This window comes from Rosa rugosa, chromosome 3 (assembly GCF_958449725.1).
Source record: "Rosa rugosa chromosome 3, drRosRugo1.1, whole genome shotgun sequence".
NCBI classification, from domain to species: Eukaryota; Viridiplantae; Streptophyta; class Magnoliopsida; order Rosales; family Rosaceae; genus Rosa; species Rosa rugosa.
The window spans coordinates 2,725,591-2,740,745 of NC_084822.1; the positions used below are offsets into that span (position 1 = coordinate 2,725,591).

At 35.2% G+C, this 15,155-nt stretch overlaps 1 long non-coding RNA gene across 15 annotated transcripts; it reads right to left on the reverse strand.

The window, feature by feature from the left end:
• Window positions 1-1,110: 1,110 nt before the first annotated feature.
• LOC133740474 (uncharacterized) lies at window positions 1,111-13,060 on the reverse strand. Of its 15 annotated transcripts, XR_009861248.1 has the most exons (13): window positions 12,709-13,060; window positions 12,480-12,629; window positions 12,279-12,397; window positions 7,527-7,670; window positions 6,918-6,997; window positions 5,667-6,020; window positions 5,335-5,597; window positions 4,945-5,204; window positions 4,508-4,582; window positions 3,518-3,569; window positions 3,283-3,434; window positions 1,854-2,064; window positions 1,111-1,321 (listed from the first exon to the last, which is right to left on the reverse strand). It is a non-coding gene; the product is annotated as an uncharacterized LOC133740474 (long non-coding RNA). The 15 variants fall into 15 exon arrangements; XR_009861251.1 differs by lacking the exons at window positions 3,283-3,434; window positions 3,518-3,569 and adding an exon at window positions 6,717-6,823 and having other exon boundaries at window positions 6,918-6,955; XR_009861252.1 differs by lacking the exons at window positions 3,283-3,434; window positions 3,518-3,569 and adding an exon at window positions 6,717-6,816 and having other exon boundaries at window positions 6,918-6,955; window positions 12,709-13,059.
• Between the last annotated feature and the right edge of the window lie 2,095 nt (window positions 13,061-15,155).

Genomic DNA, 15,155 nt, shown 5'->3' on the forward strand with positions numbered 1-15,155 from the left:
CTTGTTTCCTCGTCAATAGTGATAGTTTGAGTTTTCTAGAGCAGTAATGGTTGCTTGAATTTATTTTCCATAACGATAAACTAACAAATTCCAATTGAACAATTTAGCCTAGAACCTCACAAGTCTGAAACTCTAGTCAAACCCAATTGGATGAATTATTAGTCAGATACATCACACTACACTAGCTCTAAATCAAAATTAAATCATAGCAATGAAGAAGATAAAGACACTAATGAAATTTGCTGAATGTGTATAAGATGAGAGAGCTTGAAACCCTCTGCAATCCTATCATTGCCAAGACGTATCAATATGCTACAGTTGTGGCTAAGAAAAGCTTTCTTTAATTCTTTTCATTTTCCTTCATTTGAAACCACTTGTTTAGCCATACAGTCCAAGCAGGACAAACTTTTTGAGGCTAACGGCATTGAGATATGATATATAACCATAAAAAGCAAGAAAGAAACAGATAAACAAAGCAAATTTTTGGGCATAATCCTCGCTCATACATAGCAGAGTACCAAACAGAGACTTGAGTATCCTACATAGCAAACACGGGGGTTGGGCATAATCCTCACTCATATTACATATCAAAGTACCAGACACAAACCAAAATATACTCAAAAATAGCAAACATGGATCTCAGATTCCTACACCCCTTTTATTAATATACCCAACGATCTGACTTTACCTCATTCTGAACATTACTTCTTCCACAGATGTTTCTGGTGGGCGATGAGAGCCTTCACCACATCTCTGGCGAAGTATCGGGAGATCATGATCTTAGATTTGGGATCATACACGGGCGACTTGCCTTGATAGCTTGACAGAATCTTGGACTTCATGATTAGTTGATTGGTTTTTGGTTGTTCAGCGAATTTTATAGATCTGTTTCTGTGTGAGCTTAGAGGCGATGAGGGCTTAGGGTTGAGGACGGGAACCATATTTATAACCGGACGCATTTCCTTTTCGTATTGGGCCTATCCATATTACTCCTATTTCCTTTTCATATTGGGCCTGTCCATATTACTCCTCTTTTGTTTTTTTTTTCTTTTTTTGTGAGAAATATATTACTCCTCTTTTCTAAATAGACAATCAATACAAAATATCAAATAGAAAAATAAGGCAAGAAGCCATTATTAACAAAATAAACGCACTTAACAAATTACATTTTCTAATTATTACACTTCTAACTTCCCGAAAATTACCACAATTAAACCAGGATTACACATAAAAAAAATTAAAATAATAAAAAGCCACGACATTTCTTTTGAAGGAAAGGAAATGTAAAGAGAATGCACCCCCTCTAGGCTCTAGCCTCCACCTGCAAGCACAACAAATGCATTAATTTTAAAAATACATACTTTAAAACCCCAAAATATGAATTCAATTACTGGATCGTAGTATGTCATGCATTTGATTCTCATCAAATATTATGTAAATGAAAAAAGATTACAGAAAAAGGATCATGTCCATCAAATGAAGAAAATTAGAAAATATGCAAGACTAAGCTACCCCATACAACCCAATAGCTGATCTATTCATAAGAATCAAACTCGAGGGAATATCCATGAAATGTTTAGGCATGGAGGCCTAAAGTGAAGCAAACAATCACACACTGAACTAAAATGCAGCTGCCTCTTCTCAATTTACTATTCAATCCCATCATTTCTTCCCTATTTGTTATGGCACCTACAATATAGTACAGAAATCCTATGAAACATAGGAGGAACAGCCTAGAGTTTAGGGTACGCAAAAGGTCATACTTGTTTCTTAACAGATAAAAATTAAATAGAGGGTGTCATACATTATTGTACTTTATCAACATAAATAATCTTAACATACTAGTGCAATACCTGGTATCGTGGGAAATCTAAGAAGCTTCGTTGCTTAACATTCCAAAAGCACTCTCACTGGTGATATCAGCTCTCATGAGAAATCCTCAACAATTTAAAACTACTCACTTTCCTTGCATACTTTAGGAACTTGATACCATCCTATATTAATCTTTGGAGCCTATCAAATAATTTGATCTCAGTAGAGTAGTAACTTTAACCCGCTACAAACCTACAATCCACAAATTACAAAGGAGACTATAAAAACAGAAGACAGTACAAATGCACTACACATTGTATTCATATAAGTATGCCATCAGAGACCTGATCAAAGTTAAATAGGCTAATTACTAATACCCCACAGGTTTGGCATGAACAACTTTAAAAATTAAACCCACTACAACTCTAGAGTCCACAAAGTCCATAGGAATGCTGCAGAGTTACGATAGGAAAGAAGCGACTGGTAAACCTAGTCATTTCCTTGCATTTTGGGAGCTGTTCTGCATATTTCACCTTGTGTTTCCAATTTACTACATGACTCGCAGTCAACAGTCAGTTAACTTATTCCCAAAACTCACTCTTTTTTGACGTACACTCTAAGACACTTGAAATGAGACATCAGATGCACGCATGCTGCATCAAATACACTAATCAAGCATAAAGTACACCTACTTGATCCAAACGGTAAAGTCAAAGCACTCATCTGTTAGCAACTAGGCAACAAAAATAATCTTAATCTATTACCTAAATATGTAGTGAAGGATTCATCTAATCTCGTTGGTTGCATGGGGGGAGAAAGAGTACTATGACTTGATCCATATAATTTTTTGTGCAGAAGCTAAGCTCGCTAAATTTACAAGGATACAGTGGAACATACCATAGCAATCTATGATGCATCACGACTAAGAACTTGCACATGTTGAACCAGAAAAAATATACACAAGTTTTTTTATATATAACAGAATTTTATAAAAACAGAAAAGAACAGAACTAGCCTAGAAACAGTTAGGCTGCTAACACCCAGAGAATGAGTACCACAAGAGAAATAACTAGGCCATTACATCGCAACTGCACCCCGATTCAACAAAATTAAAGAAGATAAGAGCACACATGGGAACAGCATTAGTCTTGTTGAAGGAAGTACAGCATCAGTAATAACAGTTTCTTTCTCAAAATAGGGAGAAAAAAAAAAGGTAGAGAATCTATCAAAACTTTAACAAAATTACTGTTGCCTTCACTCCACAACAAGACAAATGGAAGACTTTAGTGTTTTATGAAGGGGGTGATATAGCAGTATGGTTCATGAAAGGGTGCACTGTTATTTAGATATACAGTGCATAATGCTCATCAACCCGATTCTGGATTCTGATAGGAAACACAAGTTTCATTCCTTCAATTTGTTTGACATAGTATGTAAGATATATTCCATTGGTAGATTGTAACTCAGTACCTTAACAAGCTCAGTCTCCATGGCCTTTCTTTCCTCTTCAAGCATGGCACTACTGACTTTGACCTTTCCATAAACAAATTTTGTAGTGGCCAAGCTTTTGATAACAGGTCTTGGGTTGAAAAGCTACCAAACTCAATTGGCCTTCAATGTATCTACATAAAGGAAGCATCCCCCATTTTATTACTAATTTGACGATACTTACAGAACTAACCTGAGTCTATAATCAATTACTAACCAAATCCCCATTTTGGACTTATGATGACGACCCACTTAACTGTTCCAAGCCTCTGATTCAACAATTTGTTCTTATAAAAAATCAAGGTCGCCTTTCCAGCTTATAAATCGTAAATATATTGACCGCTACTAAAATAAATTGACTGGATTAGTAAGATCAGTCTCTGGGCTGAAAAGATGAGGGTACTTCGAACATCATTTAAAGTATCCTTTGCGAACCAAAACTGCTTTGAGGTACCGCTACAAAGCATGAAACTCAAGCATTGGGTTCATACAACTTAACAGGGTGTCAAGAATTTTGGAACAATAAAAGTAACTAAGTAAAGCTAAACTGCTTTGAGGTACCGCTACAAAGCATGAAACTCAAGCATTGGGTTCATACAACTTAACAGGGTGTCAAGAATTTTGGAACAATAAAAGTAACTAAGTAAAGCTAAACATATCTGCACACCTGCCAAACACCAAAATGGACGTGAAAGTCAACTAGAAAAACTTTGTTGGCACTCACTTCTTTCAATACTTTTCAACAGTATTTAGCCAAAGTCCATTCATAACACCATGGAAAGAAATGTCTTTACGAGCTCAAGCTCATCAAGTTGCAAGCAATTTTTATAAGATCTCCGATATAATGTTTATAGTGGAGAAATTTTGCCATGCATTCTACAGCTTGAATTCTCCACATGTTCTTGATTGACAAGTTGCCACAATGTTTCAGAAATATGTCCAAACGAAAATTGTTTATTAAAAATGGTGGAAATTAGTTACGTAACAGAGAATTACTCAATGCCACCATTTCAAGGTAGCATAAATGTAATTAAATTGAAACAACCAAGCTAAATTAATAAACAAAAATTTCAGTAATTTCCTACAAAATGAACTATCATACATGGATGTTATACCAACAAAGGATAATCATAAAAACTGCAGACTTAACAGACAAGACAAAAGAAGGCACAAAGAATCACACAACAAAATGACACCAGAAAAATACCTTATAAACTTGATGGTACCATATTCTTTGCTTGGAATAGCATCTTGGCCAGATCTTCAGAAAGCAACCATGATCCTAGCAAAATGCAAATCAATAACATAGGTTAGAACACAGACCATGATGCCAGCCTCATAAAAGCATAAACCAAACTTTTAAGCATTTGTTAAGAGGACAAAAATGCAATAAAAGATCATTTTCAAAGTTGTTGCAGAAGCAAATTAGATGGAAAGAAAACAAAAAATCAGAAAATGAAGACCATTTTCATAGACCCGCAACTTAAATAATAAGTCAGAACATGCCTACGTGCAAAACGTCGATTATATGCTAAAAAGAGATCAAGCCCTATCTTAAAACAGAACAGAAAGCACAACTCCACAGTATTGCAAAACTGGAAAGTGAGAGAATAATTGTTTTCTTATCAAATAAGAGTGCCATACCACCATCTATAGAAGTACCAGAGGCTTTGGCGGAGATGTATGAACCAGTAGATGCTGGTGCAGCCAGAACACAACTTAAGCAGAAATCTTGTATTTTAATTTCAGTTGGTCAGAAACCATTACATGAGTCCACAAGTCCCACAGGAGTGAAATCACACCAGGTGCCAAAACCCAGATGCGACCCACAGTGAAAATCTCATGTTCAAGCACTTTGAGGGAGACATGCATGGCAGCATTGTAAGGCAATGTCACAAGCTTCCCTGTACGATTGCAATACACGGTGCAGTCACTATTCCAATCAGGATGCATTGTTGAAATAAAACTGATCTATGTAAAAATCTTCCTTGCAGCGGAAAAACGAAAACATGAAGCAACCAAAACCTGGCTTACCCTCCTTGCTAACTTGTGCTACCAAGTCTAATCTTTTTTTCTTTTCCCCCTTCTTGGCACATCATGAATCGGGAATAAACTTCTGAAGAACATGGTTAAATATTCCACCAGTGCATACAGCAGTAGAATCCTTTTGATTAAGGGGCCTGCAACTAATAGTTTCAGCACATTTCCGAAGTACGACATGAGCAGATGAAGCATACATCGCTAAACTCCTTGTCAGAAGCTTCAGAATTATCCAATACAGCAAGGTCTTGTTTCCACTGTCAGAAATCAAACTGGATTCTTTCAATCGATCAACAATGAATGATATTATATGATGATAAACTTACATTGAGCGTATCATCACCAAGAAGGTCTCGCACTGGAAAAGCTAGATGTTCCGTCATATGTAGAAGCTTTGTGCATGTAGATAACAACTCCTAAACAGGACAAAGTATAACTGCACATATTCTTGTGCATTCCATTGTACCAGCTTCGTTAGTGTTGGACTTTGGATCACAAAAAGACATGGCAAGTGCACGAGCAAGTTATCTTCTTCACTTGAAATTACTAAGTGCCTTTCATAATCAGAACCAACTGAATTCCAGCTCTCCCAATTCATAACGAAGAGCAGGTGATCAGCCTACACAATCTCGTAGTATCTCCATATCATTTAGCAAGCTCATCATGACAGAAGACCCAAACTGCAACCAAATCACATATATTAGTTATTATACACAACCCAAAAGGAAAATTGCCAAGAAATAGAACCATTTTGACACCCAATAAAACTAAAGGCTCAATAACAGAGCAGTATACATAAGAGTCATCACAGAAGGAAATATAAACAAACTATGTTTAGGAATAGTCTCAGACTCAAAGGCAACTGATATCATCATCCACAGAAGCACATGCATTCCAATGTGAAACTGATTATGGACCATCAAGCCCAGGTTCAATGTTCATTTTCTCAAGCATAGACAAATCAATTTTATTATCAGTGTAACATTAAGGAATATACAACACTCCGATAACCCACCTCATGTGAAACCATATAAACTTAACAGAAATGTTTAAAGATTCAAAATTTAAACAATGCCAACATGTATTGAACCAGAATCCAGCCCAGCATGTACTATAATGAACTTCAAATTTATAAATCTCAGGTTCCATGATGTAGATAGCCCCTTTTTCTTCATTCTACTTTCAGGACTCCAGCCTCTTCCTACAGATAAAGCCTACACCAATACAGTCTAACAAAGAGTGGTGCTTCCTCAGTGCAACCTCAAGAAACCAAATAAACCATCTAATACCAACATCAGCATTACAAACCTAAACAACTATGACAAATAAATACCAGCAAGAAAGCAATGAAAAAGTATATTTGCAACCAAGCTCACCCATGAGAGATGGATCACATGCAGAAGGTAAAATCTTCATTCTTGGGGACAGATTTAAACTATGTTATCATGATTCATGACAAGGGGAGAAGAAAAAAATCTGCAAACTAAACACCCTATTATACAATCAATTGTCCAAAGTCAAGAGATAATAAATTGGAAAGCCTAGATCACAAAAAGGAAAAAGATAAGACATATAACCTGTAAGTAGAGGTCAGATTACTTTTAATCTCCTTGTCCTTTGTTGATGAAAAGCCCACACCCATGCCAAGACATATAACCTGTAAGTAGAGGTCAGATTCTTTTGCATGTCCTTGTACTTTATCGATGAAAAGCCCACACCCACGCCAATTAGAGACCCACAAAGAGACCGTTAGGGTTTGTTGGAGTTGTTTAAATTGATCGAGGTGTTAGAGATGAGGGTTTCGGCAAGGGTGTGAGACATAAGAGGCAGAGAGATCAAAGAGCAATAGAAGCTGGTCACAAGTCACCAAACTGAAAAACCGCGTGTGAGATCTAGATAATGCCATGGTTTTTGTTTACTTTGTCCAAGAGAGGTCCTTTTTTTTTGTGGAGAATGTCCAAGAAAAAGGTCATGGTCTACCACCGCTAGAGTGGCTATTGACTAAAAATTTAAAAAAATTTAAAAAAATAAAAATAAAAATATCTCCTGATGCAGTTTGTCACTGATCATCAGCATCATGGGATGAATATAACACTGACAGTTGGAACAGGGAGACCCTAAAGTAGAAAAGAACTTAAAGGCTAACAGTGGCTAACAGGGAGACCCTAAAGTAGAAAAGAACTTACAGGCTAACAGTGGCGATCTGTGGTCTTTGGCCCTTTTTCTAGTAGTGCATCCACCATCATCGACTCTCTCTCTTTGTCAAATCAGGTCTGATCAAGGGTTGTTCTCTGTCCTGTGTATCATCTTTCTGACTGTCTGTGAAAGACCTGAGAAAAAGAAAATTAAGCTAATCAGCATCATTTTAATAAAAATTTAAAAGATGACCCATAAAAATATTGAAAGACCAAAGAAACTAGAGAACGGCTCTCCATCTTGAAAAAATAGCAAAAGAATAACCATCCTAAATTCTGAAGAAACTGAAATAATCTATTTGAGTTCCACTCATGCAATACCTTTACAACATGAATTCAAAGTATTATTTTGCATTCTATTCCAATCTGTAACTATCGTTCCAGTCATTACTTACCGCTTTTTCACAAAAGTCTTCATTAACCAACAATAGCGCAAATAAATATCTTTTTAAAATCCCTTATGGATATGTAAACAAAACAAATAATTCGACCCAACTTTGCAAAATCAGAAAGAAGCTTGAAAGTCTTTCACTAATAATTTTCAAAACACTTAATATACAATCCAAACTGAGAGATCTTTATTTACTAATAATATTCAAATTTAGACACAAGCATATACAAAAAACATATGTTAATGATATCTCAACAAAGATAAGCACAAAAGACTTGTGTTTGTACAAAATATCTGTTAGATATCTCAATAAACATGAGCAAAAAGCAAAAAACATGAGTTTCTCCAAAAGATCTACAAGGAATTTAGCTGAGTGTAGAAAAGGTCTATTAATGATATCTCAACAAACATGAGTAGAAAATAGATCCTGATCATCAGAATAATTATTTTTCACCGGATCTATATAACTTAGAAACTACTAAAATATACTAAACCAAGGGACTCTAAACCAACAAAAAATATCTGCTCTTTCACATCACTCTATAACCATGAGTTTGTACAAAAGATACACTAATGATACCTCAACAGACATGAGCACAACAGACATAAGTTTGTACAAAAGATGTACAAAGGATTTTGACATGAGTTTCCACAACAGATCTATTAATGATATCTCAACAAACATAACCAGAAAATAGATATCATACTTAAGTTTCCACTTAAATACTTATAAAATATACTTTCTGATTACTGACGGGGCTCTACAAAGCATATTTACTTCTTCACATCATTTCATTATCATAAAATAAACTGATCAAAATAATATAAAAGAAAAATTAAGGTGGTGTTCGGTAACGTTTTCATGCCCATATTTTCATTCTCTAGAATGAAAATATGATGACCATGCGTTCGGTAGCCTATTTCTCAAAACGTCGAGAATAAAATCGAAAATATTATCAACCTGTTAATGATATCTCAACAGAGATAAGCACAAAAGACTTGAGTTTTTACAAAATATCTGTTAGATATCTCAATAAACATGAGCAAAAGAAAAAAACATGAGTATGTAAGAAGATCTACAAAGAACTTAGCATGAGTTTGTAGAAAAGGTCTATTAATGATATCTCAACAAACATGAGTAGAAAATAGATCCTGATCATCAGAATAATTATTTTTCACCGGATCAATATAACTTGGAAACTAATAAAATATACTAAACCAAGGGACTCTAAACAAACAAAATATATCTGCTCTTTCACATCACTCTATAACCATGAGTTTGTACAAAAGATACACTAATGATACCTCAACAGACATGAGCACAAAAGACATAAGTTTGTACAAAAGATGTACAAAGGATTTTGACATAGAGTTTGCACAAAAGATCTATTAATGATATCTCAACTAACATAACCAGAAAATAGATATCATTAAACAATAATGATTTCTCACCAACTCTGTGTAACTTAAATACTTATAAAATATACTTTCTGATTACTGACGGGGCTCTACAAAGCATATTTACTTCTTCACATCATTTCATAATCATAAAATAAACTGATCAAAATAATATAAAAGAAAAACTAAGGTGGTGTTCGGTAACGTTTTCATGCCCATATTTTCATTCTCTAGAATGAAAATATGATGACCATGCGTTCGGTAGCCTATTTCTCAAAACGTCGAGAATAAAATCGAAAATATTATCAACCTGTTAATGATATCTCAACAGAGATAAGCACAAAAGACTTGAGTTTTTAGAAAATATCTGTTAGATATCTCAATAAACATGAGCAAAAGAAAAAAACATGAGTATGTAAGAAGATCTACAAAGAATTTAGCATGAGTTTGTAGAAAAGGTCTATTAATGATATCTCAACAAACATGAGTAGAAAATAGATCCTGATCATCAGAATAATTATTTTTCACCGGATCAATATAACTTGGAAACTAATAAAATATACTAAACCAAGGGACTCTAAACCAACAAAAAATATCTGCTCTTTCACATCACTCTATAACCATGAGTTTGTACAAAAGATACACTAATGATACCTCAACAGACATGAGCACAACAGACATAAGTTTGTACAAAAGATGTACAAAGGATTTTGACATGAGTTTGCACAAAAGATCTATTAATGATATCTCAACAAACATAACCAGAAAATAGATATCATTAAACAATAATGATTTCTCACCAACTCTGTGAAACTTAAATACTTATAAAATATACTTTCTGATTACTGACGGGGCTCTACAAAGCATATTTACTTCTTCACATCATTTCATAATCATAAAATAAACTGATCAAAATAATATAAAAGAAAAATTAAGGTGGTGTTCGGTAACGTTTTCATGCCCATATTTTCATTCTCTAGAATGAAAATATGATGACCATGCGTTCGGTAGCCTATTTCTCAAAACGTGGAGAATAAAATCGAAAATATTATCAACCTGTTAATGATATCTCAACAGAGATAAGCACAAAAGACTTGAGTTTTTACAAAATATCTGTTAGATATCTCAATAAACATGAGCAAAAGAAAAAAACATGAGTATGTAAGAAGATCTACAAAGAATTTAGCATGAGTTTGTAGAAAAGGTCTATTAATGATATCTCAACAAACATGAGTAGAAAATAGATCCTGATCATCAGAATAATTATTTTTCACCGGATCTATATAACTTAGAAACTAATAAAATATACTAAACCAAGGGACTCTAAACCAACAAAAAATATCTGCTCTTTCACATCACTCTATAACCATGAGTTTGTACAAAAGATACACTAATGATACCTCAACAGACATGAGCACAACAGACATAAGTTTGTACAAAAGATGTACAAAGGATTTTGACATGAGTTTCCACAACAGATCTATTAATGATATCTCAACAAACATAACCAGAAAATAGATATCATACTTAAGTTTCCACTTAAATACTTATAAAATATACTTTCTGATTACTGACGGGGCTCTACAAAGCATATTTACTTCTTCACATCATTTCATTATCATAAAATAAACTGATCAAAATAATATAAAAGAAAAATTAAGGTGGTGTTCGGTAACGTTTTCATGCCCATATTTTCATTCTCTAGAATGAAAATATGATGACCATGCGTTCGGTAGCCTATTTCTCAAAACGTGGAGAATAAAATCGAAAATATTATCAACCTGTTAATGATATCTCAACAGAGATAAGCACAAAAGACTTGAGTTTTTACAAAATATCTGTTAGATATCTCAATAAACATGAGCAAAAGAAAAAAACATGAGTATGTAAGAAGATCTACAAAGAATTTAGCATGAGTTTGTAGAAAAGGTCTATTAATGATATCTCAACAAACATGAGTAGAAAATAGATCCTGATCATCAGAATAATTATTTTTCACCGGATCTATATAACTTAGAAACTAATAAAATATACTAAACCAAGGGACTCTAAACCAACAAAAAATATCTGCTCTTTCACATCACTCTATAACCATGAGTTTGTACAAAAGATACACTAATGATACCTCAACAGACATGAGCACAAAAGACATAAGTTTGTACAAAAGATGTACAAAGGATTTTGACATGAGTTTCCACAAAAGATCTATTAATGATATCTCAACAAACATAACCAGAAAATAGATATCATATTTAAGTTTCCACTTAAATACTTATAAAATATACTTTCTGATTACTGACGGGGCTCTACAAAGCATATTTACTTCTTCACATCATTTCATAATCATAAAATAAACTGATCAAAATAATATAAAAGAAAAATTAAGGTGGTGTTCGGTAACGTTTTCATGCCTATATTTTCATTCTTTAGAATGAAAATATGATGACCATCCGTTCGGTGACCTATTTCTCAAAACGTGTAGACTAAAATCGAAAATATTTTCAACTTTTACTTGTGGAAATTGAAAACAACAATTTAACGTTTTCACTTTTCTTCTCTCAATTTAGAAAATAGAGAGCATTTTTTCGCACTAAACTATTAAACACATTTTCAAATTTGAAAAATACAAAGGATTTGGACATGTATCTGCACAAAAAACTACAAAGGATTTAGACATGAGTTCGCAGAAAAGATCTATGAATGATATCTCAACCATAAGCACAAAATGGATCGAGATTGTTACAATGATATCTCAACCATAAGCACAAAATGGATCGAGATAGTTCCAATAATAATCGCCTGTTCGGTAACGTTTTTAAAAATGATTTTCAAACTGATTTTTGATAATAAAAACTAGAAAACGAGATTGTATTCTTCAAATTTGAAAATGTACTGATCCAAAAGAGCACGAACTATTGTTAGATTAGATAAATACAAATAGATTGGAAAATTACGTCTGCTACTCGAAAATAAGGGTTGCGTAGAGCTCTGCTTCTTATCAATCTCACGGAATAATGCAATCTCTCGCAAACTACGTTCAAGCGCCCCTCCTTTATTGATTCATCTATAGCAGCTGCAACGCACGGCCCAATTTGCAAAGTCATCACAGATATAATTGAATCTTTGTAAACACAATTTCACGAATCTGTACAAACCTCTACTTCTGTTTTGATACAAAGAGCTCCGCGTCTTCCATACAAATTCCACCCAAACTGGACAATCCTTACCCGCCTCTCTCTCCGTCAAATCAATTTATTCTCCGTCCTCCGTCTGATCCCTTCAATTCAACTCTCTGTACCAAATACCTGAGAAATTTAAATTCAAACTAATCAGCATCTTATCTTATCATAATAGTATCAAGATGAACCGTATTAAAAGACGAACCAGAAAACAAAGGCCGAGCTTGGCACGCACGATTAGATTGGATAACGAAATATGAGTGCAATAGATTGGATTGGCCTGATCTGATCTGACTGTTCGGCAGAAGATTCATAAGGCTTCCGGAATCCATAGTTGATCTCTCCAAACTCTCTATCATCTTGATGTAGAACGGATGGCCGATAAGATAAACCCACCGCGTCACATCAGATCTGGTAATTGATTCCGGTCCGCCGCTAAGTACGCTTCTCCAGACTACAATTCACAATTCAGACGTGTACACTGTGGCCTCCGCTTATCCCAAAAGAGAGAGAAACAGAAGAGTACGGCTTAGGCTTAGAGGGAGCCTCAGTACACTTTTTAGGTTTTTAGGTTAAGCCCCTTCTTTATTGGTTGGTGGTGTTTTTCACGCGCCTGACAGACTGAAAAAGTAAAATGGTTGTACCGTGAATGAATGGTCAGTCATCTGTCATTATTATCTAGTAATTCGTGAGCAACTTTTAATATAAAAATAATATATTTTTAATGGCAGATTAATATGGATAGTGAAATTTGAACTCCCCTTTTTATAAACTACACACCATTTTTCTCTTTCTCTTTTGTACATTAAATTTCCCAAACTACCCTTACTGTCTTCTTGTATTTTCATCTTCACTAAATGAGTTTCACAAAACAAATATGTCTTCCACTCTTCCTAGAACTCTAGAAGTCGAGAAAAGCAAACAAGGCCACCAAATTTCTCTCCATCTCCGACCCCGATCATCACTTGTTCAATCCCAAATCAAAACTCTGTCCAGCCAACCAATCATATAGGGCAATCCCCGTCTGACACGAAGCAATAGGCAATCCCCATCTGGGACCTTCAAAAAACGAAGTGACTGTGATCGACACGAGATGAACATGATGCAGTAAGGGGAAGAAGTCAGATGGGGCAATCAAGGCGAGGAAGACTGGCGGCGCTCCGGCGACTGAAGGCTGGTTCACCGCAGTTGTCGCTGTGTGCGGGCGGGAATGGGCACGGTGGTACTCTTGGAGATTCAGGCGAGGCTTGCAAAGAGGTGGTGCAGATTGGGTTCGAAACCAGGAACGGGTTCGATCGGAGGTGATTGGGTTCGAATCAAACCTTGCAGATCGGGTTCAATCGGACGTGTTGCTGATCGGGTTTCGTCGGTGGGTGTACAGTCCGTCTCCCTTTGCTATATTTCCATGGATAAATTGAAGAGGCATCTTCCTTTCTCCGGTCAAGAAGGATTGGATCTCCAGTCAAGAAGGATTGGATGAACTCAAGAAAATTGCTGTTGACGGATAAGGCATGCCACTCCAAAATAACAAGAGCAAAATTTGAAGAGCTCAACATGGATCTCTTTAGAAAATGTATGGAGACTGGAGAATTGTGTGAGGAATGCTAAAATTGATAGGAAAATTGTTGATGATATTGTTCTTGTTGGTGGATCTACTAGAATTCCCAAGGTACAACAACTATTGCAAGATTTCAAGACTTACTCTTGTTGGATGTAACTCCACATTCCCTTGGTTGTATGCGTTACACAGGAGAATATAGAGTTTATGTCCCAAGAAACACTACCATTCCACCAAAAAAACTAAAATGGCCACAACTGTATTAAAAAACCAAATCGGTTTGATAGTTCATGTGTATGAGGGCGAAGAAACAAGAGCCGAAAAAAAACAAATTGTTGGGTCTATTTGAGCTTAATGGAATCCCTCCTGGTCCAAAAGGAAAACCTCAAATCATTATTTGCTTCGAGATCGATGCCAATGGAATTTTGATTGTCTCCGCTGAGGAAAAACGACTCCATCTTAAGAATAAGATCACAATTTCCAATAACAGTGGGGGGTTATCTAGAGTGGAAATTGAGAGGATGATCAAGGAAGCAGAGAAGTACAAGTTAGAGGACCAGGACAATAACGAGAAAGTGAAGGCTAAGCCTGCATTGGTAGACTGCATATAACACATGAGGGAGTAGAGTTTCTCGTTTCTCGTTTCTCGTTTCTTCTTCTATCAGCACGTACGACGCCAGAAACCCAGCTCAGACTAATCAAAGCTGAAGCTCCGAGCTGACATGTTTGGTCCCTCATTGTTGAAGTTGTGATTTCACTTTTGATTTACTTTACTTGTTTCTTCGTCAATAGTGATAGTTTGAGTATTCTATAATGATAAACTAACAAATCTCAGTTAAACCATTTAACCTAGAACCTTACAAGTCTGAATTTTTGGTCAAACCCAGTTGGATGAATTATTAGTCAGATATACAACACTACCACTAGCTCTAAATCATAATTAAATCACAGCAAAGAAGAAGATAACGACACTAATAATTCATTGGGATACAACAGCTGGGAAGTATATGAATTAATGTGGGTAGGAATAACCAGATAATTGCTTAGTTCGGTGGTTGACCACTGAATGAACAATCTATGTTATTGCCAACACA